At 36.1% G+C, this 25724-nt stretch overlaps 1 protein-coding gene across 3 annotated transcripts in view; it reads left to right on the forward strand.

Annotated features, from left to right (window-relative positions):
- AGBL1 (AGBL carboxypeptidase 1) overlaps positions 1-25724 on the forward strand; it is a 947782-nt gene that overhangs the window by 822516 nt on the left and 99542 nt on the right. The window lies entirely within an intron of this gene.

Here is a 25724-nt window from a genome sequence, read left to right on the forward strand (position 1 = left end):
CTCTCATGTCCACTTGGCAATCTGTCATTTTAGTTTGGAAATGATTCAGGAACATACTCAACCTCTCCTTGTAAAGCTGCTTTTATGAAAACGTCATTCTTCCTTGCCTGTGTCACCACAAAAGTTCTAACTTGGTTTCTTTTTCCGTTTCCCCCACTTCATTCTGTATACCTTGCCAAGGTTACTGTATTAGTCTGTCTTGTACTGCTATAAAGAAATACCTTTACATGGCCAGGGCAGGAGGAAGATGGCAGAGGGGTATCTATCTATCTATCTATCTATCTATCTATCTATCTATCTATCTATCATAGAGTCTCACTCTGTCATGCAGGCCGGAGTGCAGTGGTGTGCTCTCAGCTCACTGCAACCTCTGCCTTCCAGGTTTAAGCAATTCTCCTACCTCAGGCTCCTGAGTAGCTGGGATTACAGCTGTGTGCCACCACGCCTGACTAATTTTTGTATTTTTAGTAGAGATGGGGTTTCACCACGTGGGCTAGGCTTACACACTTTTAAATAAACAGATCTCATGAGAACTCACTCACTATGCAGTACCAAAAGGGGATGGTGCTAAACCATGAGAAACTGCCCTGATGATCCAATCACCTCCCGCCAGCCCCTACCTCCAACATTGGGGATTATAACTGAACATGAGATTTGGTGGGGACACAGATCCAAACCATATCAGTTACCTTTCAATAAGAAGATCTAGTTGTATTAAATGGGAAATTATGAAATTGCCAATATCCAACCTCTCTTGACCTACAAAAGTTTGCAGTCTAACACAGGTCACTATGACACTGCTACCTAGCTCTTTAGTCTGAGTTGACCTCTCATGACAATGGTTTTTTGAGAAGAACTTGCTGTACTTTGTTTCCTAATCACTTCCACAGAATTAAATAACTGGGGTGGAATCCAGAATCTCATGCCCCATCGATGTCATTTCCTGGGTAAGCAGTAGCGAAGATCAGATATTTACTTCTGAAATGCAATGTTCAAATCAAATAGTAAAACATCTCTATGTACACATTTTATGCCTCTTTGTCATATCAATTGAATTCTATCCTTCTGAAGTCACTACACCATTTCTCCCAGTAAAAAATTGTCTACAAAATCTCAGAGTTGGTTCTGACACTACTAATTTTGAGTTGAGTGACCCTAGACAAATCACCCACCTTTTTAAGCTTCACTTTTCTCATATAAAATTTAGATATATTAATAATAGTTAACTAATTGGGCTTGTCTGAAAATTAAAGTAAAAATGCATATAAAATGGTCTATAGGGTGATTTGCACCTACTAAGTTCTCCATGGAGTTGAGCTGGCATTATTTTTCTGGATCAATTCAAGGCCAACTCTGTTAGAATCAATCTTATCTGGACCCTTTCTGATACTCTGAAAACTCACTGGAGGCATTTTTTCTAAATCATCCTAAGTCTGAGAGGAGAGGGAGGTCTTTATTTAAAAAAAATTGGACAGGAACCTAATGGAAATCTTTTCTCTCTCTTTTTTTTTAAAAAAACATATTTCCAGTGAAAATAGTACTAGAATTTTCTTACACTTACATAAGTTTATGTGGAGAAATTTCAAACAGATTTTTAAAATATGAGTGATTCTTGCCAGAGATGTGGATTTTGAAATGAATTTAGAAAAGTTGCAGAGTTGCATGGTAGTTAGTATTCTTCACTTTACTTTATGAGAAAATATTGGTATTGCATTAAGTTTTTAATAGCACATCTAATTATGTCCTCATTAATAGATGTCAAATATTATTATTTAAAACATTGCTTCAATTAATTATGTTTTTTAAATTAAACAGCTAATTTCAAACAAGTTATATTTAAATAATTACATCTAATGCTAATAAAATGGAGTGTGCTTCAGCATCTTCTTTAGAAACACAACATAAAATGACCTGTAAAATGAAGTCTGATTTTCTTTCCCTGGCTAACCAGCTCCTCAGCTTCAGGCCTCCATCTTCCTAGCTTCAAGTCCCACCAGAATCCACACACAGCTTACACTTCCAACACCGGCGTTCACTGTGCACACTATGGTCTCCCATAATGCTGGATTTTGTATGTGGGATTCTTCTCCCTGTAGTGTCCTTTCCTTGCTTCTGAACCTGGAGAAAACCTCACATGTTCCCCTTTAGAGACACCTTTCCTGCCTCCCCCTGACAGAGTTACCGATTCCATCTGCTGAGCTCCCAGGGTACATTGCCTGTTCCTCTGCCTGAACATTCACCAAACAATACTGTAATTGATCTCCAAGCCCATCTCACCCCCAACTCCACTTCTAGGCTCTTTTCTATTGCTGTGCCCAGTAATACCCCTAGCATATGGTAGGTAGGTGGAAGAAAGGTTGCTTTTCTTTCCTTCTTCCATTTTTTTTTCTAAATTAATGAGTAGATAAATAAAATTTGTAGACGAATGATATATATTTGTTGAATGAATGGATGAATTAATGAATTAGTGACTGTAAGAATTTTAGTGCATTTAGGATTTATATGGCCTAGGCACACTGAGTAACAAATCAGAACCAGAATATGTATACAGTAGTCCCTCCTTTCCACAAGGGATAAGTTATAAGACCTCCCAGTGGATCCCTGAAATTGCAGATAGTACCGAACTCTATATATACTATGCACTAATTGTTTTTCTTCTTTAGGTCCATGGATAGAATATTCATCCTTACCATAGATCTTAGAAACTTCAGCATATTTTTTCTTTCCTCATTAAGTTGAGAACTTTCACCTTTTGACCTTATTACTTCTCTTGGCACATCAGAATCACCAGCATCACTATTGCACTTTGGGGCCATTATTCAGTCCAACAAGGGTTATTTGAACATAAGTACTTCAACATAATGACAATGGATCTGGTAACCAGGATGGTTGGATGACAAATGGGCAGGTAGTGTACACAGGGTGGGTTTGCTGGACAAAGGGAGGATTCATGTTCAGGCCAGGATGGAGTGGGACAACACAAGATCTCATCAGGCTACACAGACCTGTGCACTATTTAAAACTTACTATTTGTTTATTCCTGGAACTTTCCATTCATTGTTTTTGGACTGAGGTTGACCTCATGTAACTGAAATCCTGGAAAGTGAAACTGTGGATAAAAGGCGACTACTGCGTTTTAAAATAAAAAGTTCAAAACAAACTATAGGCTAGGTGCAGTGGCTCACGCCTGTAATCCCAGCCCTTTGGGAGGCTGAGGCGGGCAGTCACTTCAGTTCAGGAGTTAGAGAACAGCCTGGACAACATGGTGAAATCCTTCCTCTACCACAAATACGAAAATCAGCCAGACATGGTGGTGTGTGCCTGTAATCCCAGCTACTCTGGAGGCTGAGGTAGGAGAACCACTTGAACCTGGGAAGCAGAGGCTGGAGTGAGCTGAGATTGTACCACTGCACTCCAGTCTGGGTGATAGAGCCAGACTTTGTGTAAAAAACAAACAAACAAACACTATAAAGCAATGCCATTGAGTAAAATGAGGTAATTTATTTAAAATGTCTCACAAAATGCCTCTCAGTGAGCTCTCGGATACAGAAGATGTGCTTTACTGTGCATTGTGCTTCTTCTTGTGGCTGCTATGTTGTTCAGTAATTAGTAAATAAAAAAGAACTACCTAATAGAACATATGCTACCAGATGATGCTGAAACATCTATTTTACAATGCTATTTTTATTTACATTTAAAAAGCTTTTGAAATAAATTATAATATATAACCTAGTTTAATTATATGTAATGTGTAAAATAACTTTACATGCACACACACACATATACTGTTCTTTGTTATGATTCTTGTAATACAGTATCATGGTTTTGTTAAGTACATTAATTCACTTCTTTCTTATGCCAAGTTGCTGTAACATATTATGCATTATCTTAAATTGTTTTATCATTTGTATGTGGCATATCTTATTATGATGTCTATAATAACTTACCACAATCCCTCCTACAGTAATACTTATTGTTTGACTCCCTGTGACAAACTTCTCTGACTTACTTCTCACAGAACACTCTCAGTTCTTATGTCCTGTCATTGTTATGATCCTGAGTCTCCTTTCTACTAAAGATTTTGATATTCAAAAAAGCTTACAATTGTCATTGAAAATATATCCTTGTTTTCTTTTCTTTTTTTTTTGGCTAACCCAATTTGAGATGTGCCTTCTCAACTGTTCAAATCAAAATGTCTCCTTGAAGGTTAATAGTCATATTTATAGTAAAATTGATTACATAAATTAATTTCCCATTAATGAAATTACTATAGAACTGAATGTGGGATAAATTAAAATTGGTTTATCGGATTGGGGTAACCTCCCTCTGAAGGTACTGAAGCTTTCGCTAACACATCTTGTGAAAAGACAAGGTTTCTTGGCAGTTGACTTGAACAATATGGGAGTCCATTCTAAACACTTCACAACTATTAAAATACCATATGTTGATTATTTACCTACTTGAAAGTAAAAAAGAGTGACACTCTCTATATCGTATTATATTTACTAAACATAAATCCTTCATTCTTATTTCACTTACGCAGTGATTTCTCCCGATGATATTTATAGTACTTGCATCCATGGCCATGCTACCTGACTGTAATGTAATTTCATTGTCAGGAAAAATGTATGTGAAAAAGCAATAAGATACAGGTAACTGTAAATGTGTTACTTCTAACTAAAATAGAATGAGACATCCACAGAATTGTGGCTTTACTCCAGAGTCAGTGGTAGGTGGTAGCATAACTTACTCCATGCTCTGAGACGAAGAGCCATCTGGTTTTCTTCCTACAACTGAGATCGAAATTCATTGCTCTGTAAACTCCTTAGAATCCCTGGGTGTTTCAGAAGGCAAGGAGATTTGATTTTGCTCTTACAACAAAAAGGCCTGTGTAAAGAATTCTTTTAGTCTGTAACAATAGCAACACTAAATCTTTTTATCTGAAACCTGAGAGCCTGATAGAAACAGAATTTGGGAGACAGTTCCAAGATAACAAAATAGAGTCTTTAAATAGCGTTGCTGATTTTTGTTTTTTTCATATAGGCTCTTAAATATCCACTGCAAATTGTGGACTTTTATCCATCTGTACTTCTTTATCTAAACTGTAAACATCCTGTTCTCATACTTCATATGAAGTAAGAAGCAAAATAAAACACAAAGATAGAACAAACAGTAAAATACAATACAAATATTTGTATTTTGTATTAGTATATTTTCCTATGCCAAGTGTACTAAAATCGCCTATAAAATTGCCAATTAACTTGAAGTTAGAGCAAGTTATTTTGGGAAGAAATGGCCCACATTAGCACTATCACTTTTGCAGTTTAACAGTTTAAGGTATGAATTCTCTTAAACGCTCCTGCCCCTTCCATTTCTGTGTATGGTGTAATGAAAGCAGCAGAGATATTTGGTTATCCCTAATCTGGAGGTGGAGTGTATATTTCTGAAGTTTAAAAAGGAGAATTATTCTGCCCTTCTTTAATTAGCATTTGTTTGGGGCATATTCTATGTATAAGACAAAGGATAAGAACCATGACGATTATGAATTAATAAAAATATGTCTCTGGCCTCTAAGGGACCATATGGTGAATAAATGCATTAAAATTAAACGGGTAATTATTTTTAATCTTGCATGATCATGGATGTTTTAATGGAGGAAGTAACATGGGGCTTATCTTAAGCTATGATAGAGTTTTCAATTAGCAGTGGCAAGAAGGATGGCATTCCAGGTAGAGTCAGCTTGGGCCCAGTCAGAGAACAGCAAGGCCCCAAGCGTACTTGAGGAGAGGCGAGAGACCAAGTTAATTCTAATGAAGGGATTAGGTAGGAGCATATAGTTGAAAACTCAGATGAAGAAATAAGCAAAGACAAGGTTTTGGAAGCTCATTTCTCTCACCAAGCATGTAATACCAAGTCTCCAAAATAGAAGATGACACAGATCAAAGCTCTATTAACTTAAGGGGCAGAGAATGCCCAAGGTTAGTGGAGTGCTTACAGAGTTCCCACAGTGAGAAGGCTTTGCTCATAATATGTATCTAAGATATTAACACTCAGTAAATTCTAATTAGACTGTTTATGTAAAGATTCTGATTCATAAATGTAATTTATTAAAACAAATAGAAATAATAAGGTACATATATGTAAAGGTATATGTGTAAAGATATATATGTCTATCATTCTGCCATCTATCCTCTATCATTCCATCTATGTACCTATCTATTTATGTATCTATCTATCTATCTACCTACCTATCTACCATTTGTCTATCTAATCTATCCATCTTGACTGTTACTTTTAAACTTTTTCTATCATTTGAACTATAGACCTCAATTCTAAGGATAAGCATCTCTTTCATTAACACTCACCTGCCTAACTGCTCACATCCACCTGAACTCAGACTTCACTGAGCTCTACAGGGCTTTTGCATAGTTTATGCTTGCACCTCTAGTATTGTTTAAGCATCTCTCTCAAGCCATTTTCTGCTATGCTTTCATTTTAAACTTTTAGTTCCTAGCATATACAGGCATTCTGAGTTGAGTGAGGAGGAAGTGTTTGTGAAAATAGAAATACTGTTTGAATAAAAGCTACACAAATCTTTAAAACATAGTCCTTATAGAGATGAGTTTCTGACATTGAACTTTATAATTGTCATTTGTCTTTTAATTCCCTGACATGGTTCCATGCACCTCACCAAGATTCTTTTAGCCACAGATCATACAATTAGGAATATGCACCTCACAGGAGAGAGTGTTATAATGTCAAAGGACTTCTGCAGTTTTCCAACTGAATTAGTGTAAAGAAAGAAAGAAAGAAAGGAAAAGAAAAGAAAAGAGAGAGAGAGAGAGGAAGAAAGAAAGAAAAGAAAGAAAGCAAAGAAAAAAGAAAAGAAAGAAAACATATCCCCTCTCTGGACCCTTGGAAAAGGGGATCGCTACACAGAGGTATGGATTCATAATGATGTGTATAAGCCCCAGGAAGCTTTAATTTGCCTTCCATTTACTCTAAACCCTCTGGGGAAGAATGAGAAAAATGTAACAATGAAGAAGAGGTTAGAATTACAATCTCACACCACTCCAGCTGCCTCTACATGCCAAAGATGAGAAAAAGGAGGTGTATCTTGTGGGAGCATCAAGGCTTGGGAAGCTGGATTCTTTTCCTTTGGGCCCACAGAGATCAATAACTTCAGTCCCTGGGACCAGCAGAGAAATGAGAACTACATGGACCATGACCAGTTCTATTGCCTTAAGTTGAGGCATCCTCAGCACCATTCATTCTAAGAAGCCCGATGATGGATCTGATTGTATGAGAAGTGACCTGGCCGCACCACTCACCTTAGGGCTACCTCATAGAAAGAGATTAGACTGTCCAGTGGAAACTAAGTATTCAGAAGACTAGAGCTCTCTTCAGAAGAAGAAGAAATAAAGAATGCACCAATCCATATAAACTATAGAGCTACAGATGAATCATATACCTGTATTTTAAAGGTAACAGTGATGCTGAAATTCACTGTCGATTCTTTGCAAGGTTTGTTAGCCAGAATTACATCTAGGATGTATGTGTGTCAATAATTTGAGGAGAAAATGGTAACCAAAGAAGATCTAGGTATAAAATGAAGTTATCTGAGGATGAGAGGGAGGGAGCGGGGTGGTCCTAAAGCTCAGCGCGAGGGGATTTCTCAGAGATCTCATTGGGGATATACACTGACCTTGGACATTTTCCATCTGTTTCCTTACCCTTCATTTCCTTAAATGTGCTTGTGGCCTCAAGCTGCTTTAAAACATAGCATTCATGTCTAGGTACCTCTAGCATTATTATTTGCATGTCTTTCAGGAACTATTATGAGTCAAAACTGTTAATCAGAACATAAAATAATGTCAGAAAGAGAAAGCTGCAGAGGAGTTAAAAATGAGCACTTTTAGAAATGAGAAAAGTGCGTGCCACGTTCATTGGCTGGAGCAATAGATGGCATTCATTTCTGGGACAAGACTAACAATATATAAGCACTTATAATAGTAAGAGTTATATAAAAAGTGAAGACTGGCACTAAAGAAGACATCTATAAAATTAGGTCAGAAAATAAATGCATATTATCTTTTAACTTTTCAAAGGCTCAAATCTTATATTTACTTTTAAAAAGTTTATAATTTGTTTTCCATTCACTGAAAAGTCATTCCTGACCTTTCCCATGCCATAGTTTATCCTTATATGGCTTAGTTTACACCCAGTAACCCATTTTATTTCTTTGTTGTTTTGAAGTATATAAGATAGAAAAGTCTTTCTAATAGAAAATTAGGGTGGTGATACCAGTTACCATAGAAAGTTTGACCACAAATTAAACTGAAATCTAAGTGACTTCAGCAAATCTATACTTCTTTCCAGATGCTCTGATCTTCTTTTTGGGGGCGAGTGGAGGGTATTTGTGTTTTATTTTTCATTGACTGTTATTCTAAGTTCTCGAGTACACGTGTAGGATGTGCAGGTTTCTTATACAGGTAAACATGTGCTATGGTGGTTTGCTGCACAGATCAACCTATCACGTAGGTACTAAGCCCAACATCCATTAGCTATTCTTCCTGATGCTATCCCTTCCCCAACCTAGCCCCCACTGACAGGCCCCAGTGTGTGTTATTCCCCTCCATGTGTCCACATATTCTCATTGTTCAGCTCCCACTTATAAGTGAGAATGTGTGGTGTTTGCTTTTCTGTTCCTGTATTAGTTTGCTGAGGATAACAACTTCCAGCTCCATCCGTGTCCCTGCGAAGGACATGATCTCATTCCTTTTATGGCTGCATAGCCATACACATGGTGTATGTGTACCACATTTTCTTTATTCAGTCTATTATTGATGGGCATGTAGGTTGATTGCATGACATTGCTATTGTGAATAGTGCTGCAATGAACATACACATGCATGTATCTTTATAATAGAATGATTTATATTCCTTTGGGTACATACCCTGTAATGGGATTGCTGGGTCAAATGGTATTTCTGCCTCTAGATCTTTGAGGAATCACCCACACTGTCCTCCACAATGGTTGAACTAATTTATAGTCCCACCAACAGTGTAAAAATGTTCCTTTTTCTCTGCAGTCTTGCCAGCATCTGTTGTTTCTGGACTTTTTAATAGTCACCATTCTGATTGACTTGAGATAGTATCGCACTGTGGTTTTGATTTGTATTTCTCTAATGATCAGTGATGTTGAGCTTTTTTTTTTCACGTTTGTTGGCGGCATAAATGTCTTCTTTTGAGAAGAGTCTGTTCATATCATTTGCTCACTTTTTAATGTTTTATTTTCTTATAAAATTGTTTAAGTTCCTTGTAGACTCTGTGTATTAGACAGTTTTCAGATGAATAGATTGCAAAAATTGTCTCCCATTCTGTAGGCTGTTCACTCTGATAATCATTTCTTTTGCCATGCAGAAGCTCATTAGTTTAATTAGACTCCATTTGTCAACTTTTACTTTTGTTGCAACTGTTTTTGGTGTTTTTGTCATAAAATCTTTACCTATGCCTGTATCCTTAATGGTATTCCCTAGATTTTCTTCTAGGGTTTTTATAGTTTTGAGATTTACATTTAAGCCTTTGACCCATCTTCAGTTAATTTTTATGTAAGGCATAAGGAAGATGTTCAGTTTCAATTTCTGCATATGGCTAGGCAGTTTTTCCAGAGTCATTGATTAAATAGGGAATTCTTTTCCTATTGCTTATTTTTGTCAGGTTTGTTGAAGATCAGATGGTTGTAGGTGTGTGGTCTTGTTGCTGCGTTCTTTATTCCATTCGTCTATGTGTCTGTTTTGGTACCAGTACCATGCTGTTGTGGTTACGTTAGCCTCGTAGTATAGTTTGAAGTCAGGTAGCATAATGTCTCCACCTTTGTTCTTTTTGCTTAGGATTATCCTTGCTATTCGGGCTCTTTTTTGGTTTCATATGAATTTTAAAATAGTTTTTCCTAATTCTGTGAAGAATGTCAATGATAGTTTAATGGAAATAGCATTGAATCTATAAATTATTTTGGACAGTATGGCCATTTTCACAATATTAATTCTTCCTATCCATGAACATGAAATGTTTTTTCATTTATTTGTGTCCTTTCTGATTTCCTTGAGCAGTGATTGAAGAAGTCCTTCACTTCCTTCGCTGGCTGTGTTATTCCTAGGTATTTTATTATTTTTGTAGCAATTGTGAATGGGAGTCCATTCATGATTTGGCTGTCTGCTTGCCTCTTGTTGGTCTATAGGAACGCTAGCAATTTTTGCACATTGATGTAGTATCCTGAGACTTTGCTGAAGTTTCTTATCAGCTTAAGAAGATTTGGGTTGGATGCTTTGATTTCTTTTCAGACAATGAGAAAATGTTCCTTTGTAAACTTTAGAAAGACATTGATGAGCTTTACAGCAGTGTAGTTAAGTGAGATGATCCCATCTCCCTGTGAAGTGTTTTCCTTGACCCATTAGATCTGACATTGCACCATGTGTTCCACTGGTTGAGGGAATGTATTATACCAAATGGTAAAATATCTTAGCCATACCTGATTACACTGTATCAGTTTAGCAATGATCCACAGATACCCAGTAGAATGTATCTGACACCATTCAACAAGAAATAATGGGGAAAAAGAAAACAAGCATGGGAGTGGGTATCTTTTGAATGCTGAAACAATAGTAGCTTGAGCTACAGCATCATCATTCATTGCTAAAGTGACAAACTGGCTTGCCCACAAACACCTTCTCTACTCAAGTGGCATGGGTCATTATGACCTTGATTTTGATACCTATACAGATTTGTTAACTTCTCTTGGTCCCTTAGCTACACAGTACAGCCAACCATGCACGCCAAAGCCCAGCTGTATTTTAACACTGAATAAGTTTCTAAACAGAAGGACTGAGCAAATGAATGTGGTTTGGCTCAGTGGAGTTTCATCAGCTAATTAGGTAAATAGTTTGAATTACATGTCTGAAACATCAATGGGCCACTCAATACTCAGAGGTCCTCTCATATAAATGTTAAACTTTTAACTATTGACCATACTCTCAATGAACCAGCCTCTTATGTATCTTTTCCTTTAGACCACTTAGGTCAACCCATTTTTTCATAAGTTATGAGAACTTAAGAGAAAAGCACTTGCTGATGAATTGATTCAGCAAGTTTTACTAAACACGTCAAACACCGTCTCTCCTCTCTCTCTCTTTTGCTTTCATTCATTTCCTCATTAACCCACTCTCTCCCACTTCCTTCCTGTTTTATTCTACATTTCTATTTTCATAAAGAGTTTGGACCACATCTCCCCATACTATGTAGGGTACACTTGTTCAATAAGGAATAGGACATTTATTTCCATGACTTTTTATGTGGAAATGACTGGATTTTTTTCTAGAGCTCTAGGTCATGTAACAGAGTTCATGACTTTGATTTGGGCTGAATGAACACCTCATTCCAGTTCTTCCTTAGGCAAACTAGACTTTATTTCTAAATATTTGTTGATTGAATCAAGGAATACAGGAATCCTTGGTCTTATCTAATTATCACACATTCTCTATGCCATGTGCAGCTTTAAGATATTGGGAAAATTATCTAAACTTCTAAACCTCTTTTTCTAACTGTTAAGTCGGATTGATAAGATATAACCCATAGATTTGTTTATTTGTTTATATTTCAAGAGAGAACAATGGCAAAGCACCTGGCACACAGTAGGTGACTGGCAATGTTTATTCTTATTCTTTTCTCAACAGTGCCTAGTGCTTTTCTCTGTACATAGAAAATGCTCCATTACTGGAGTTAATAAGAAAAAACGGGGAATAATAAATTATGTCCTTCCTCTTAAATGTGTTAACTCAGGGACAAATTTTGCGATGGTGTGAAGCTGACAAACACAAAACCCTAGGGAACCACGCTAATTGTCCTAGGTGATGATGGTGAGACATTCGTGGTGGGCATACTCAGTGTGTCTGTAAGTGTGGATGAGTTGTGTAATAGGCTGCTCATGCCTCTTAGATGGATCACAGCATTCACACAGCTCTGCTCCTGGAGAAAGTAGATAGAAGGTCAAGGGAGAATAGCAGGGTGTGGGCAACACCACTAAATACTGCTTCCAGGACTCATTCACCCAGAGAATTCAGAGTTGCTCTTTTCTAGCCTGCAAAAACTGAGATGCAGCCAGAGTTGTGTTTCATTAGAAGGAGGCATTCGGTGGAGCTCAGCTTTTTCAGGAGGGAGATGGGTGACAGGTAGCTGGGAGAGCATGCTGGATGAATCTGAGTGTTTGGAATTTTAAGTGTTCGCCTCTTGCTTCTCAGTGGGTGGCTGCCTCTTGAGGTCTGGCATTCACCCAAGTCTTGAGCATTACCTCAGCATTTAAAGAGAAAACAAGTGAGAAAAAGAATCCATGAAGCTGCGTTTAAATCAGCATTAACATCAAGGAATGCCACAGGCTGGGTTTTGTTCACCCTGTTAGCATGCAGAATTATTTTTCACTATAGGAAGCTGTCTTTTCCCAACCAAGAAAACAAACAAAACAAAAAAAGCAGAACTAATTAAGATCGTCATATCTCAATAAATATGCAAATGAAAAATCAAAACAAAGAAATTCTATTTATCACATCATAAAGTTGCAAATTGCTGTATAGCCTGGCTTGGAAGAACGGCAAGGGATAGAGTCTTCTTAATGGCTTTGCTTAGAGACTGTCTGAAAGCTGCATTTATATAGGTTTATGTTTGAGGATGAGGATGGTGAACTTGCCAGGAGAAAATTATTTTCATACTTTGTCCAAAGTGTAGAAAGGAAAGGAGAATAAAAATTCAGTCGAGTGACTATGTGTGAGGTTTTGTGCTATGGCATTTGTTTCTAAGTGCTTCATTTCAAAAAGAAGAGGTTTATGCTATGGCATTCATTTCTATGTATATAATTTCAAGAAGAAAAACAATAAAATTCCCATTTTACAGATGAAGACAGCAAAGCTCAGAGAACGCAAATTCCTGTTTCTCACTTGGTATTTGGAGAAGGATTCAAACCCACAATTACTTATCTGACTCCAATTTTATGTTTTGTTTCTGATTTATACTTCGCCCCTACACCATGACTCTCCAATACCACCCAAAGTAACTTTACTTTTGAATGTGTGTTCACAGGACATCAAAGCTTCCTGGTGAAAGGAGGAAATAAAATCGATTTTCAGGTGTTTTCTCCATTTATTTCCCACATCTCAATATTAAAGCCCATTCTATCAATGGAACTACTGTTTGATTTATGCATGATGCTATAATGCTGTTCCTTTTTATTTATATTTAATTTCAGTCGCAAATGGTGAGTATGAATTGAATTCATCAGCTTTGAAAAATCAAGAGGGAGGAGAGAGAGAGAATAGCTAACATCTACTATTGCTGAAGTTACTGTAACCATGCCTTAACATATGTATTTCATCCTGAGAGAGCTGAATCTGTGAGCTGCAGAGAGAGCAACTTCGAATGATGTTGGAGCTTTATTTTAGAAGCTGTTGTCTGCTCTCTGGCATGTAGAACGCTGCCCTTAGAAGAAGGTTGTCCTGGACACCAGGGCTGTGTTGCTCTTCTGGTCTGCTAGGCTAACTTAAGGGTGAGGCTCTTTATAAGAATGGGGAATTATCTGGAATGAGCAAATGGTTAATGAGATTGAAGGCGATTTGGTATCTATTAAGTATTCCACACTGCCCTGGGCACAAGGGCAGTGCAAGTAGCAGTCGTGAAACCAGTAGGAGGTCAACACACACAGAATTGCTTCTTACCACTGCCAGTCATGTTAAACAAAATACAAGTATCCAGTCAAAGAGAGTGTTCCAATGAAGTGCTCAGACAAGTGAAAGAAGGGAGAGGCTGAAGTTCTCAAGGAAGATTTCAAAGAGCTGGATGCAAACTTTGCCTTCAAGATGGAAAGGTTGGCAGGAGTGTCAAGGCAGTTTTATTGCATTTTGCTTGATCTGAACGACTTTGTTCAAAGGGAATAAGATAATGGGTTAAGTGGTGGCAGAACACAGTGACTCTGACCACTTGCCAGGGACACCTAACAACAGTGTTTCATCTTTTTGTATCCATCCCCTTTTGGTCCTTCTTTCTTTTATCTTCCCTCCTTCTGGCCCTCCTTCCCTTTCTTTTTTCCTTCCTTTCTTCCTTCTACTTTTTCCTTTTTCTCTTTTTACTCTTTCCTTCTTTCTCTTTTTTCCCCCTCTTTTCTTTTCCTAGCTTTTCTTTTATGTTTTTACATGTAAAACATTATAATATTCTCTTTTTTCTCATTAAAATACTCATTTTAAGCCTTGAGAAAAATATAGAAAATATTGATACATAAAAATATAACCTATACCTTATATCATCTTATTCTCATTCTCTAGTTATAACCACTGTCAGCCTACAAGAGTATACTTTCCAGTCTTTATCTGGCATTTTTAGTTTTTTTTTTTTGTTTTTTAAAAAATTATCTTTGCATTTGCGTGTATTTCTTGAGCTCCATTTTCTTCTTACTGAGCTATATACTATAGTAGTTTTTTTTTTAGCAGTGGTTCCTCCATAGGAAGATGTATTTATTTCATCCTCATGTGAAAGAAATAAAGGGATTTTTTTGAGTATAGAATTGCAGTTTGGGGTTCATTTTCCCTCAGCATTGTCAAGACATTAATTAATTTCTTTTTTCTGCCTGGCTTTAACATTTTTATTTATTTGTTTGTTTTTGCTTTTGCAAATTAAACTTTAAATTTAGAATAATTTTACATTTATAGAAACATTTCAAAGATACCACAGAAAGTTCCTTTCACCTAGTTTCCCTTATTTAATTTGTCTTTATGGAAAATTTATTGTTGATCTAAATGTCACTTATTTAAGGATAATCTGTCTTTATTTCTCAAGTTTTCTAAGATTTGCCCTTCTTTATTGATGTTTATTATGATGCATTTAATTATGAACTTCATGTATTTCCTATTTTTTTCTGGTTTCTAGAGTATTTCTTCAAGATGATCATCTTTCAACTATTATCTTTTTAAATATTAACTCTTACCAATTTACCCTAAACACTACTTTTAAAAAATTCCTTCTTGTTTATTATCATTGCTGAACTATGTCTTTTGTGACATTTAACCATTCTATTAAGCTTTTTGTTAAAATATTTTTTCATTTAGAGAAATATCTGTTTAATATTTAAATCTACTTTTTTCCCCAAAAAATATATTGTTCTTTCAATATGCTTCCAGAACTTATTCTAATTTATTAATTATTTCAAATATAACCATTCTATAGTCTTTTCCAAATGGTCATAATATTTCAAGTTTGTGAGTGTCTGCTTTTGCTGCTTTTTGTATCTGCTGAGTCTTGCTCAAGGTGGATTATTTCCTTATTTGACTTATGATTTGTTATTGTGAGTGTATCTTCAGCACACTGTAGTCTTCACCCCATCTCAAGAGAGTTCCATATACCCTGGGTTTAAAAAAAAATACCTGCATGGTAATTTTGTATTTGTTTCTGATGCGGCCTCAAGTTTTCACCAACAAGAATTACACAGTTTATGATTCACAAATGTAATTGTCAACTCTACATCTGTATAACCTATGATGTCTACATTTTGTCAACCTTTTCCCCCTTCTGGTAATTAGATTTTCTAACTTTGTTGCATTGCTAACATTATTTTCCCATATTTAAATCTCTATGTTTTGTGTGTTTTTCTTAAATTAACATATTGTCTATTGACTTCTGCTGTAAAAGATAAATTATTACAATATGCCTTTTCTTTCTCATGCATACCTTCTTATTTTTATTAGTTATAGCATCACTTTCCATTGACAAGATTGATAGCATTTATATTCTGTTTTGTAAATATCATTTCTAGATTATCTTTAGTTATATATTTATTATAACATAGTTCTATGCTCATCAACACTTTTCTGACCATGCATTCCCCATTTGAGATCTTCACTTTATTAATCTTTGGGTTTCCTAGACTTTCTCAAGTACTGTCTCCCTCTACCTTCTACATGCCCATTCCCAAGGAAAGCAAATAGCTTTTATATTTCTTGAGGTCTTGCATGTTAGACAGTGTCTTTCTTTTGCAAAACAACTTGGCTTTTTAGAAAACTATTTGGTCAGACTTTAATTTCTTTTGGCCTTTTCCGTCATTGGGGACACTTACCCCACAGTAGAGAACATTAAAATCAGTCTATGTTTCTCACTTTAGAAGATTTATTTTTCTACTTACATGTTTGTATACTTTTTTCCTTTATCTTTGAATTTGAAACTGCTATAGTGCCTTATGTGTTTCTCAGCTCCAAGCACCCTGTTTGACATAGAAACAGTACTCAATGTTGCAGGATTGAATGGATGATTGAATAAGTAAGATTATATGTTGCTGTGGATCATTCAGTCTGTTCTTATTTCTGGCATATGATGCAGCATTTTGAGCTACAAGTAATTTTTTCTGTCTTTGAGTCTTTTTTCTATTATGTCTTTAAACAATATATTTTCCCATTACATTGATTCTTTGTTGTTTTACTCTCACATCTGTTATCTTCTCTGCTATTAACTTCTTTCTTACATACTATGTATTTGAATTGTAATTTTCTCTGCTACATTGGTTTTTTTCAATGTTTCTTTCATATTTATTATTTTTTTATTCCTTGGATATGTCCAGTATATTTTACATAAATTTCACAACTCTGATTTTCTTGTCATTGATTTTCCCCCCAGTGGTTTCTACCCTAATTCTTGTTGCTTCAAATATGATTATGGTTTCCATAAATTTTAATCACCTTCATTTTTTTTGAACTATGATAATGTATTCTTCTCATCTTTTATCTTTAATTTCATGGTAGGTGCTTTTTTTTGTTTGTTTTTCTTTGGTTTTTGTTGTTGTTGTTGTTTTGAGACAGAATCACTCTGTTACCCAGGCTGGAGTGCAGTGGCGCAATCTCAGCTCACTGCAGTTTCGATCTCCTGGGCTCAGGTGATCCTCCCACCTCAGCCTCCTGAGTAGCTAGCTGAACTACAGGCACATGACACTATGGCTAGCTAATTTTTGTATTTTTTGTAGATATGGGGTTTTGCCTTGTTGCCCAGGCTGGTCTTGAACTCCTGGGCCCAAGTAATCTGCCCCTGTATACCTACCAAGTGCTGAGACTATAGGCATGAGCCACTGCACCTGGTCCTGAATAAATATTTGGTAAATAAATTATTAAATGGATGAAGAAAGAAGCACAAAATAACAGGAAAAAACTTCTCCAGAGTTTTATTAAAGCACCAGGATACATATTTTTTGGAGATTTACTATTTTATTCTTCAACTCTGCTCTGTTGTCTAAAAAGTAGCTGGACTGTGTTTGGTGTCTTTGTCATGAAATCTTTTCTGATTTCTATGGCCAGGATAGTATTATTGCCTAGGTTGTCTTCCAGAGTTTTTATAGTTTTGGGTTTTACATTTAAGGTTTTAATCTATCTTGAAGTATTTATATATAGTGCAAAAAAGGGGTCTAGCTTCAATCTGCTGCATATGACTAGCCAGTTATCCCAGCACCATTTATTGACTAGGTAGTCTTTTTCCCATTGCTTATTTTTGTCCACTTTGTCAAGGATCCTAGATGAAGGTCCTAGATGAAACAAAATCAAAAATTGACAACTGGGACCTAATTAAACTTAACAGCTTCTGCAGAGCAAAATAAACTATCAACACAGTAAATAGAAAACCTATAGAATGAGAAGATATTTGCAAACTATATATTTGACAACAATCTAATATCCAGCATCTATAAGGAATTGAAACAAATTTACAAGAGGAAAACAAACAACCCCATTAAAAAATGGGCAAAGGACATGAACACTTTTCAAAAGAAGACAAATATGTGTCAAGCAAGAATATGAAAAAAAAAAAAAGCTCAACATCACTGATCATTGAAGAAATGCAAATGAAAACAACAATGAGATACCATCTCGCACCAGTCAGAATGGGTATCATTAGAAAGTCAAAAACTAACACATGCTGGCATGGTAGTGGAGAAAAGTGAACGCATATACTGTTGGTGGAAGTGTAAATTAGTTCAACCTTTGAGGAAAACACAATGCTGATTCCTCAGAGAGCTAAAAGCAGAACTACCATTCAACCCAGCAATTCCATTACTGAGTATATACCCAGAGGAATATAAATCATTCTACCACAAAGACACATGCACATGAATGTTTATTGCAGCATGATACACAATAGCAAAGATATGGAATCAACCTAAATGCCCATCGATGATAGACTGGGTAAAGAAAACGTGGTACATATACACCATGGAATACTATGCAGCCATAAAAAAGAATGAGATCTTGTCTTTTGGGGGAACGTGGATGGAGCTGAAGGCCATTATCCTCAGCAAACTAAAGCAAGAGCAGAAAATCAAATACCACATGTTCTCACTTATAAGTGGGAGCTAAATGATGAGAACTTTTGAATCCAAAAAGGAAACAACAGACACTAGAATCTACTTGAGGGTAGAGGCGGGGAGGAGGGAGAGGAGCAGAAAAGAGAACTCTTAGGTACTGGCTTAATAGCTGAGTGATGAAATAATTTGTACAATGAACCCCCATGACACAAGTTTACCTGTATAACAAGCCTTCTCGTGTACCCCTGAACCTAAAATAAATGTTAAAAATGTAGCTTGAAATTCTATATTTTAAAATCTTAAAATTCTTTAAAATTTATATTCGGTAATACTTGTATATATTTATTGGGTATATCAAGTCTTGATTTGTTCTTCATCTTACCTCACATGAAGACAATTCATCTGAATTAGCTGTGCATGTCATGGAAAAATGATCCTGGCCTGATGTCCCTTTAGTCCTAGCCATGCACACTGTGCTTTGGTGATAACATTGCCGCCTGATACATATTGTGATGGTTAATACTAAGTGTTAACTTGATTAGATTGAAGGATGCAACGTATTATTTCTGGATGTGCCAAAGGAGATTAACATTTGAGTCAGCGGACTGGGAGAGGCACATCCACCCTCAATCTGGGTGGGCACCATCTAATCAACTGCCTGCACAGCTAGAATAAAGCAGGCAGAAGAACATGGAAGGACTAGACTGGCTGAGTCTTCTGGCCTTCATCTTTCTCCCATGCTGGATGCTTCCTGCCCTTGAACATCGGACTCTAAGTTCTTCAACTTCTGGACTCTCGGACTTACAGCAGTGATTTGCCAGGGGCTCTCAGGCCTTCAGCCACACACTGAAGGCTGCACTGTCAGCTTCCCTACTTTTGAGGTTTTGGGGACTCAGACTGGCTTTCTGGCTCCTCAGTTTGTGGACAGCCTATTGTGGGACTTCACCTTGTGATCATGTGAGTCAATTATCCGAATAAACTCCCCTTCATATATTCATCGATCCTATTCGTTCTGTCCCTTTAGAGAACCCTGACTAATACACGTATGTTTCTTACTTTTCCTAGTTTAATCTCAGGAACCTAAAATTCCTCAGAGAGATTTTTGGTTGGTCTTATCAGAATGCTTAGTAATTTTCAGAAGACTCCTCAGCCTGCTTGACATACTGGAAAATAATTTATCCATTCTTAGTTCTTTCTTTAAATTTTCCAAACTTAAGTATATTTAGCACATATTTTTCATACTCTATAGTTTGAGGTTAAAGCTGATTTCTAATTTCAGTGTAATTGAATTTTTTTTGGACTTTTATTTTTTGAGAGTTCAGAAAAGACAAGTATCTTATACCAACTATCTTATATCAGAATGTTTGTTTGTTTTTGTTTGTTTTTGTTTGTTTGTTTGCTTGTGTGTTCTTCCTTCTGTAAACAATGCTAGAATGAACTTCCTGGTATGCAAAATAAATATCTCTGCCCAACCTTTTTACTAATAAGATGTCGAATATCTGGGTGAAAGATTGTGTCTTTTTTTAAAAGCTTTTGATAATTCTTGAAGATCACTTTCTGGAAAGACTGTGCCACCATTCAGCACTTGCAAAGGTATCAGTTTACCTAGACCCTCTCTACTGCAACACTTAATAATCTTCTTACATATTTAGTGTCAATTTTATACATGAACAGTGACATCCCATTATAGTAACTATTCTTATTTTACTTAGCGTAAGCCTCACTTTTTAATTTTTTCCTTATTTTTTTAATTCCCGTATTCTACATTTGTAAGTTTTCTCTTCATACCCCTGATCATTTTTCATTGGTGAGGATTTTGTTTGGCCAAGTTATAAGAATTCTTTAAGTACTCCAGATAATGACCATTCGATGGTTTTCCACATTGCAAAACTTTTCTGGTTTTTTATATGGCTTTCAAATATGTTGACCAGGTTTTAGATTTCTGTTTCATTTCTAAAAGATTTTTTTAAAGAGTTCAATTGACTTTGGTGTCAAATTTAGAAAGAATTCCATCATAAGTTTGAGAAAACATTAATTGTGTTTTCTTTTGGTTTTTTAAATGTATTTTCTTAATATTTTCAAGCCATTTAGAATTACATTTTTATCATGGTGTGAGATAGGGTTATAACTTGTTTTCATGCCAAAATTGTTGCACAGGTGCTCTATTTGGAGAAACAAACAAACAAAAAAAACCCTCTTATAGTGTAATAGCTTGTATACATAATGATGTTTTCATTTCCAACTTTCTCTTCTATTGCACTATATTTTTATTTCTTTAGCTTTACTATGTTTTGTTAGACTAGCTTATAAAGAGTCCTAACATGAATAGAGCAAGTAACCCCTCATGACCCTTTCTTTAAATAATTTTTTCTTTTAACCCAATTCCATGTTTTTGTTGGTGATTTGGTCTTCTAGTTACATTTCAAACAATTTCAAAAATTTTAATAATTGAGTAAAATATTTACTTCAAAATAGTTTATAATTTTCTTTGTATGCATTTAAGTGTCACTTTATCACCCATACTGAAATTTGGTCCTTTTTTCATGTAAACCTACATAGTTTTTATTGCCTTTATGACTAAGCATTTTACATATCTTTGTTCTGTTGTGGATGAATTTTTTTAAATTATTACATTAAAGTTTTAACTGGTTAATGTTCAAACAGCAAAACTATTAATATCAATATTAATAATAATACATTTATTCTTGTGGCTGAGTAGTATTCCCTGGTATGCAGGTCCCACAGTTCATTAATCATTCACCTATTTTTAGACATTTTGATGTTTCTAGGTTTGGCTATTACAAATCAAGCTGCTGTAAACTATCATGTACAGGTGTCAGTGTGGACATCTGGGTGTAATGTCCAAGAGTGTAACTGTGGTTCATTTTGCAAAGTGTGTTTTGAGTTTCTAAAGAAACTAACAAACTATATTCCAGAACAGCTGTACACTCCTACCAGGAATGTATTAGAGATCTGGCTCATCTGTCTGCTCTCCAGCATTTGGTATAGTGACTACTTTAAAATTGTATTTCTTTTCATAAGTGGGCAGTGATATTCATCATAGTCTTAATTTGCATTTCCCTCACAGCCAGTGTTGTTGAACATCTTAAATATTTATATTATATAGTAAAAAACACCACACAATTTTCTAAATTTTAATTCAACTGTTAAACATCATCTTAATAACTTAGGGAAAAAAATCTGTATTTGTTCATATTTTTACTCTTTTGTTGCCTGTTCTGCCTGCTTCGGTTAAACATTTCTTTTTATTTTACTTACGTTTAGAGAGTTTCCCTTAGCCATTCTTTTAGGGTAGATTTGTTGGCGAAAAATTATCAAAACTTTACTTTCCATGAGAATGTTTTAAGTTTCCCTTCATTCTGGAAGGATATCTTTGCTAGTTTTAGAGTATTCGGTTGTCAGTTCTTTGCTTTCAACACTTGAAAAATAGTGTGCCATTTTCTTCTGGCCTCTGTGGTTTCTGGTGAGAACTTTGCTGCCATTCTAATTGTTTTTCCCTATGTCATTGTTCCCCTAAAGTTTCTCCCACAGCTTTCAAGATTTTAAGTTTGTCTTTAGTTGAAGAAGTTTAGCTATGATCTGTCTTTGCCTTGATTTCTTTGGCTTTATCTGTTTGGGGGTTTTCTAAGTTTCTTGTATCTGTAGGTTTATGTCTTTTGCAAAGTTTAGCACATTTTCAGACATTATTTCTTTGGATACCTTCACAGACTCTCTTCTTTTGGGACAATGGTGAAATGAAGATTAAATCTTTCATAATAGTCCTACAGGGTCTTAATGTTCTATTTTTTTTTTAAGTCTATTTTCATGCTTTTGTTCAGACTGGGTTTTTTTCTACTTTTCTACTTTCAGCTTCACTGATTCTTTCCTCTGCCTTCTCCTTTCTACTGTTGAGTCCCTCTATTGAGTTTCCTTTATCTAGCTTTTGATATTTTTTCATTCTAAAATTTTCATTTCATTTTTCTTTATAGCTTCCATCTCTTTGCTGAGACATTGTGTTTTTTACTGAGTTCTATAATTCTGTTATTGGATTTCCCACCTCTCCAGTTTCCATTTATTCTTCTTCATTTTCCCTACCTTTATTGCTGGGATTTTCTGTTTCTTTCCTGAGACATTTTATTTTTTTCATTTGTTTCATGTGTGTCCATAATTACTCATGAGAACACTTACATGCTTTAAAAATCCTTGTCAGATAATTCTAACAGCTGTATCATCTTGGTGTTGGCATGTCTTGATTATCCTGATTCTTGGTATGATGAGTGATTTTCTGTTGAAACTTGGATATTTTGAGTATTACTCTATGAGGCTATGGATCTTATTTAAAACTTCTGTTTGAGCTGATCTTCTCTGACACCATTCAGACAACAGAAAAAGGGAGCTTGTTACTGTCAGATGTTGGGTGGAAGTCTAGGTTCCCCACTAGGCCTCCAGGGGCACCCAGTGTGGGGAGACGCCCCTTGCTACTGCTGGGCCATGGTGGGAATTCCAGCTCCCCACTAGGCCTTTGCTGATCCCACTCTGGCCAGAAGCAGCAGGAGTTCCTCCTCAATGCCCTCCAATGGTAGGGGACAGTCTTGTTACCAACAATTGCGTGTAGAGGTCCAGGTTCCCCACACAACCTCTACTGATATTGAAAGAGAGGAAGCCACATTATTACCCAGTGGGGATAAAAGTCTTGGCTCCCGCCCCGCCTTCTCTCCCTGCTCCTCCTCATCAGCATGAGGGAGATGGGGGTTTGGGGCATGTTCTAACAGTCTGGTGAGAGTAGAAGCCTAGGCCCCCTGCTTTTGTCGGTGGGGATGGGGGTGGGACTACTGGTTATTCTGTAGTGTTTGCCTGGAGTAGAACAAACTTTTCTTTCTTGATAAGCTGCCCCCTTCCTCATCGTGTGGCTAGAGGAAACAAGCTCTTGTTGGGGCTTTTAATCATCTGCACCTATTGACATTTCTAGCTCTCAGCTGTTCTAGCTCCAAGTCTAGAGTACATGAGGTCTGAAGGAAACCCAGACAGATCATTGCCAATTCCACCTGCTGGTCCTGAGGCCCTGATATGGTCTGCCTTTTTCTCTCCCCACTCCATCCACCTTACAGTGTCTTCTTATTTTTTTAATATATAATATTTTAATCTATAATATTGAAGGAAATTAGGAAGAGGAAAAGGTAGAAATACTTCTTCATCTTTTCAGAAGTGAAAGTCCTTGAATATATATCTTAATTCCTTAATTATTAGAATGCTTACATTGCATTTGGGCAAATGAGTGAGAGATAAAATTAAATGATTTAAGACTCCTAAATTTATATATATGTTTATAATATATTATGTTACATAATATATCATATGTAATAATTATTATATATTCTATTTGTGGAATCTATTATATTTATTTTATTATATATATCAAATGTATATTATTATATATAAACATATTACATGTGTTTTATATAAATGACAAAGAAAACCATATTTGTTATAAATCACTAAAATTCACAGACACAATAATTGTGGTATAATCCATATATAAAAATCTTTAAAAAATAAATAAAAAAGTAATTCCACAAAAGATGTTTCAAATATGGGTTATTCTATATATACCCCTGTTATATGTTCAATTCAAGAACTCTTTATTGCATGTCTAGTATGATCTCATTACATTCTAGGTGTTCTATAGTATAAAATAAACATAAATCTGACAGAGGCATGGGTCTTATTGACAATAAGACTATAACCATGTTAATGATAAAAATAAATTAATTTGTAAAGGCTCATATTTAGAAAATGGAAATTTCATTAAGAGATGGAGTTATCAAAATAGTCATTTCATAGAAATTAAAATGAGCTTTTAAAAAATGCTGCATTTGGTTGTACATTGAGGGGTTGGCAGACCATTTTATGAAATTGTGAAGGCTTGGGAAAACATTACGTCTGGTATGTCTAAATGATCACAACAAGTACAACTTGACAACTTGATGAGCAGGAGAACTGCAAGTTCATGAGTGACTAGAGCCAACTGTGCAGGATGTAAGGCAGGACCTTACTTAAGCAAGATTGGCCTTGTTGTTCCTACACTGTTCCTACAGTGGACACTGTAGGAAAGCCCTGTTCATCAATACTCACATTGCACTAATAGGCAAGGGAGCATCATTGCGAGTTCTACAGTTTGAAAGTGGCATAATAAAAATGATGTTTTAGATAAATTATTAGTGGTCCCAATTTGGCTGGTTTTGCAGTAGTTATTGCGGTAACCCAGGTGTGAAGCAACAAATCTACATGCATGCTCTCCTTCCACACCATGTTTCACTATGTTCTTCAGAATTGACAGCAGAGAAATGGAATTAAAATGTGGTGATTGTCTTTATTTCACAGAATACTCTGCTAGACAACATCCATGTGTTTTCTCATTTAGTATTCAATGCAACTATTGAGGTATTATTATTGACATTCTATGAGATTAAGCAGTTTTTCCAAAGTCCCACAGCCAATATTTAAACACAGGCTCTTGACATTGCATGACACTGACACCTCCATACCTAGCATGATGGCAGGTGAGGCACAGGCTCCCAGGGTTCTTGATGACTTGAGCCTGTGTTGCAGCTGGGGCAGCTCTTGCCTTCCTTTACTCAGCTACTTTATTACCCACAAGTCAGCCTGTAAAATATGATAACAATTTAATGTTGTGGTGCTGTAGAAACAAGTTTCATATCTCTTCCCCTTCCTCTCCATTCAGGCAATGTCCCACCAGACCTTCAGTTCCGGGTACCGCAGCCTGGAGAGCACAGAACCAGCTCACATCAGTCAGCAGACAATTAAGACACTGGTCTTTGATTCATTTCCCGAGCTAACATGTAACCATGCCGCTGATTACCCATTTTCATTGTTTATGGAGAGGCAGGTGGATGAACAGCTCTGCCTGATTTATGAAGTGCTTGCCTTCTATAAATCACGGAGTAGAAACCCAGCACGCTGCTAATCCTAATTGGTTAAGTCCTAAGTAGGGAGTGATTAGAAAGTCTTCAGGAACGAAGGTGCCTCATGCAAATGAGGGAGACATACAGCTCCTTGGGAGGAAACTCCCCCTGCTCACAATATGCAGTAAAGTTTTTGTTATTGTTCATTTCTACTGTCCTCTTCTGTCTCTTGCTGGTCAACCCCTGTTGATCTTCCATTTGTTAATAAACTGGAGAGAGGGCATAAGTGAGAAAGCACAAACACTGTAGAAGCAGAGTGCTGTTTGCCCACTTACTCTCTCATGTGTTAATTTCAACCTGGATTAATTTTCCAGCTCCTATAAATCATTCATCATGATGAAGGAGAATCATGCAATATGACTCATAGTGCT

Source organism: Macaca fascicularis, chromosome 7, assembly GCF_037993035.2.
Source record: "Macaca fascicularis isolate 582-1 chromosome 7, T2T-MFA8v1.1".
NCBI classification, from domain to species: domain Eukaryota; kingdom Metazoa; phylum Chordata; class Mammalia; order Primates; family Cercopithecidae; genus Macaca; species Macaca fascicularis.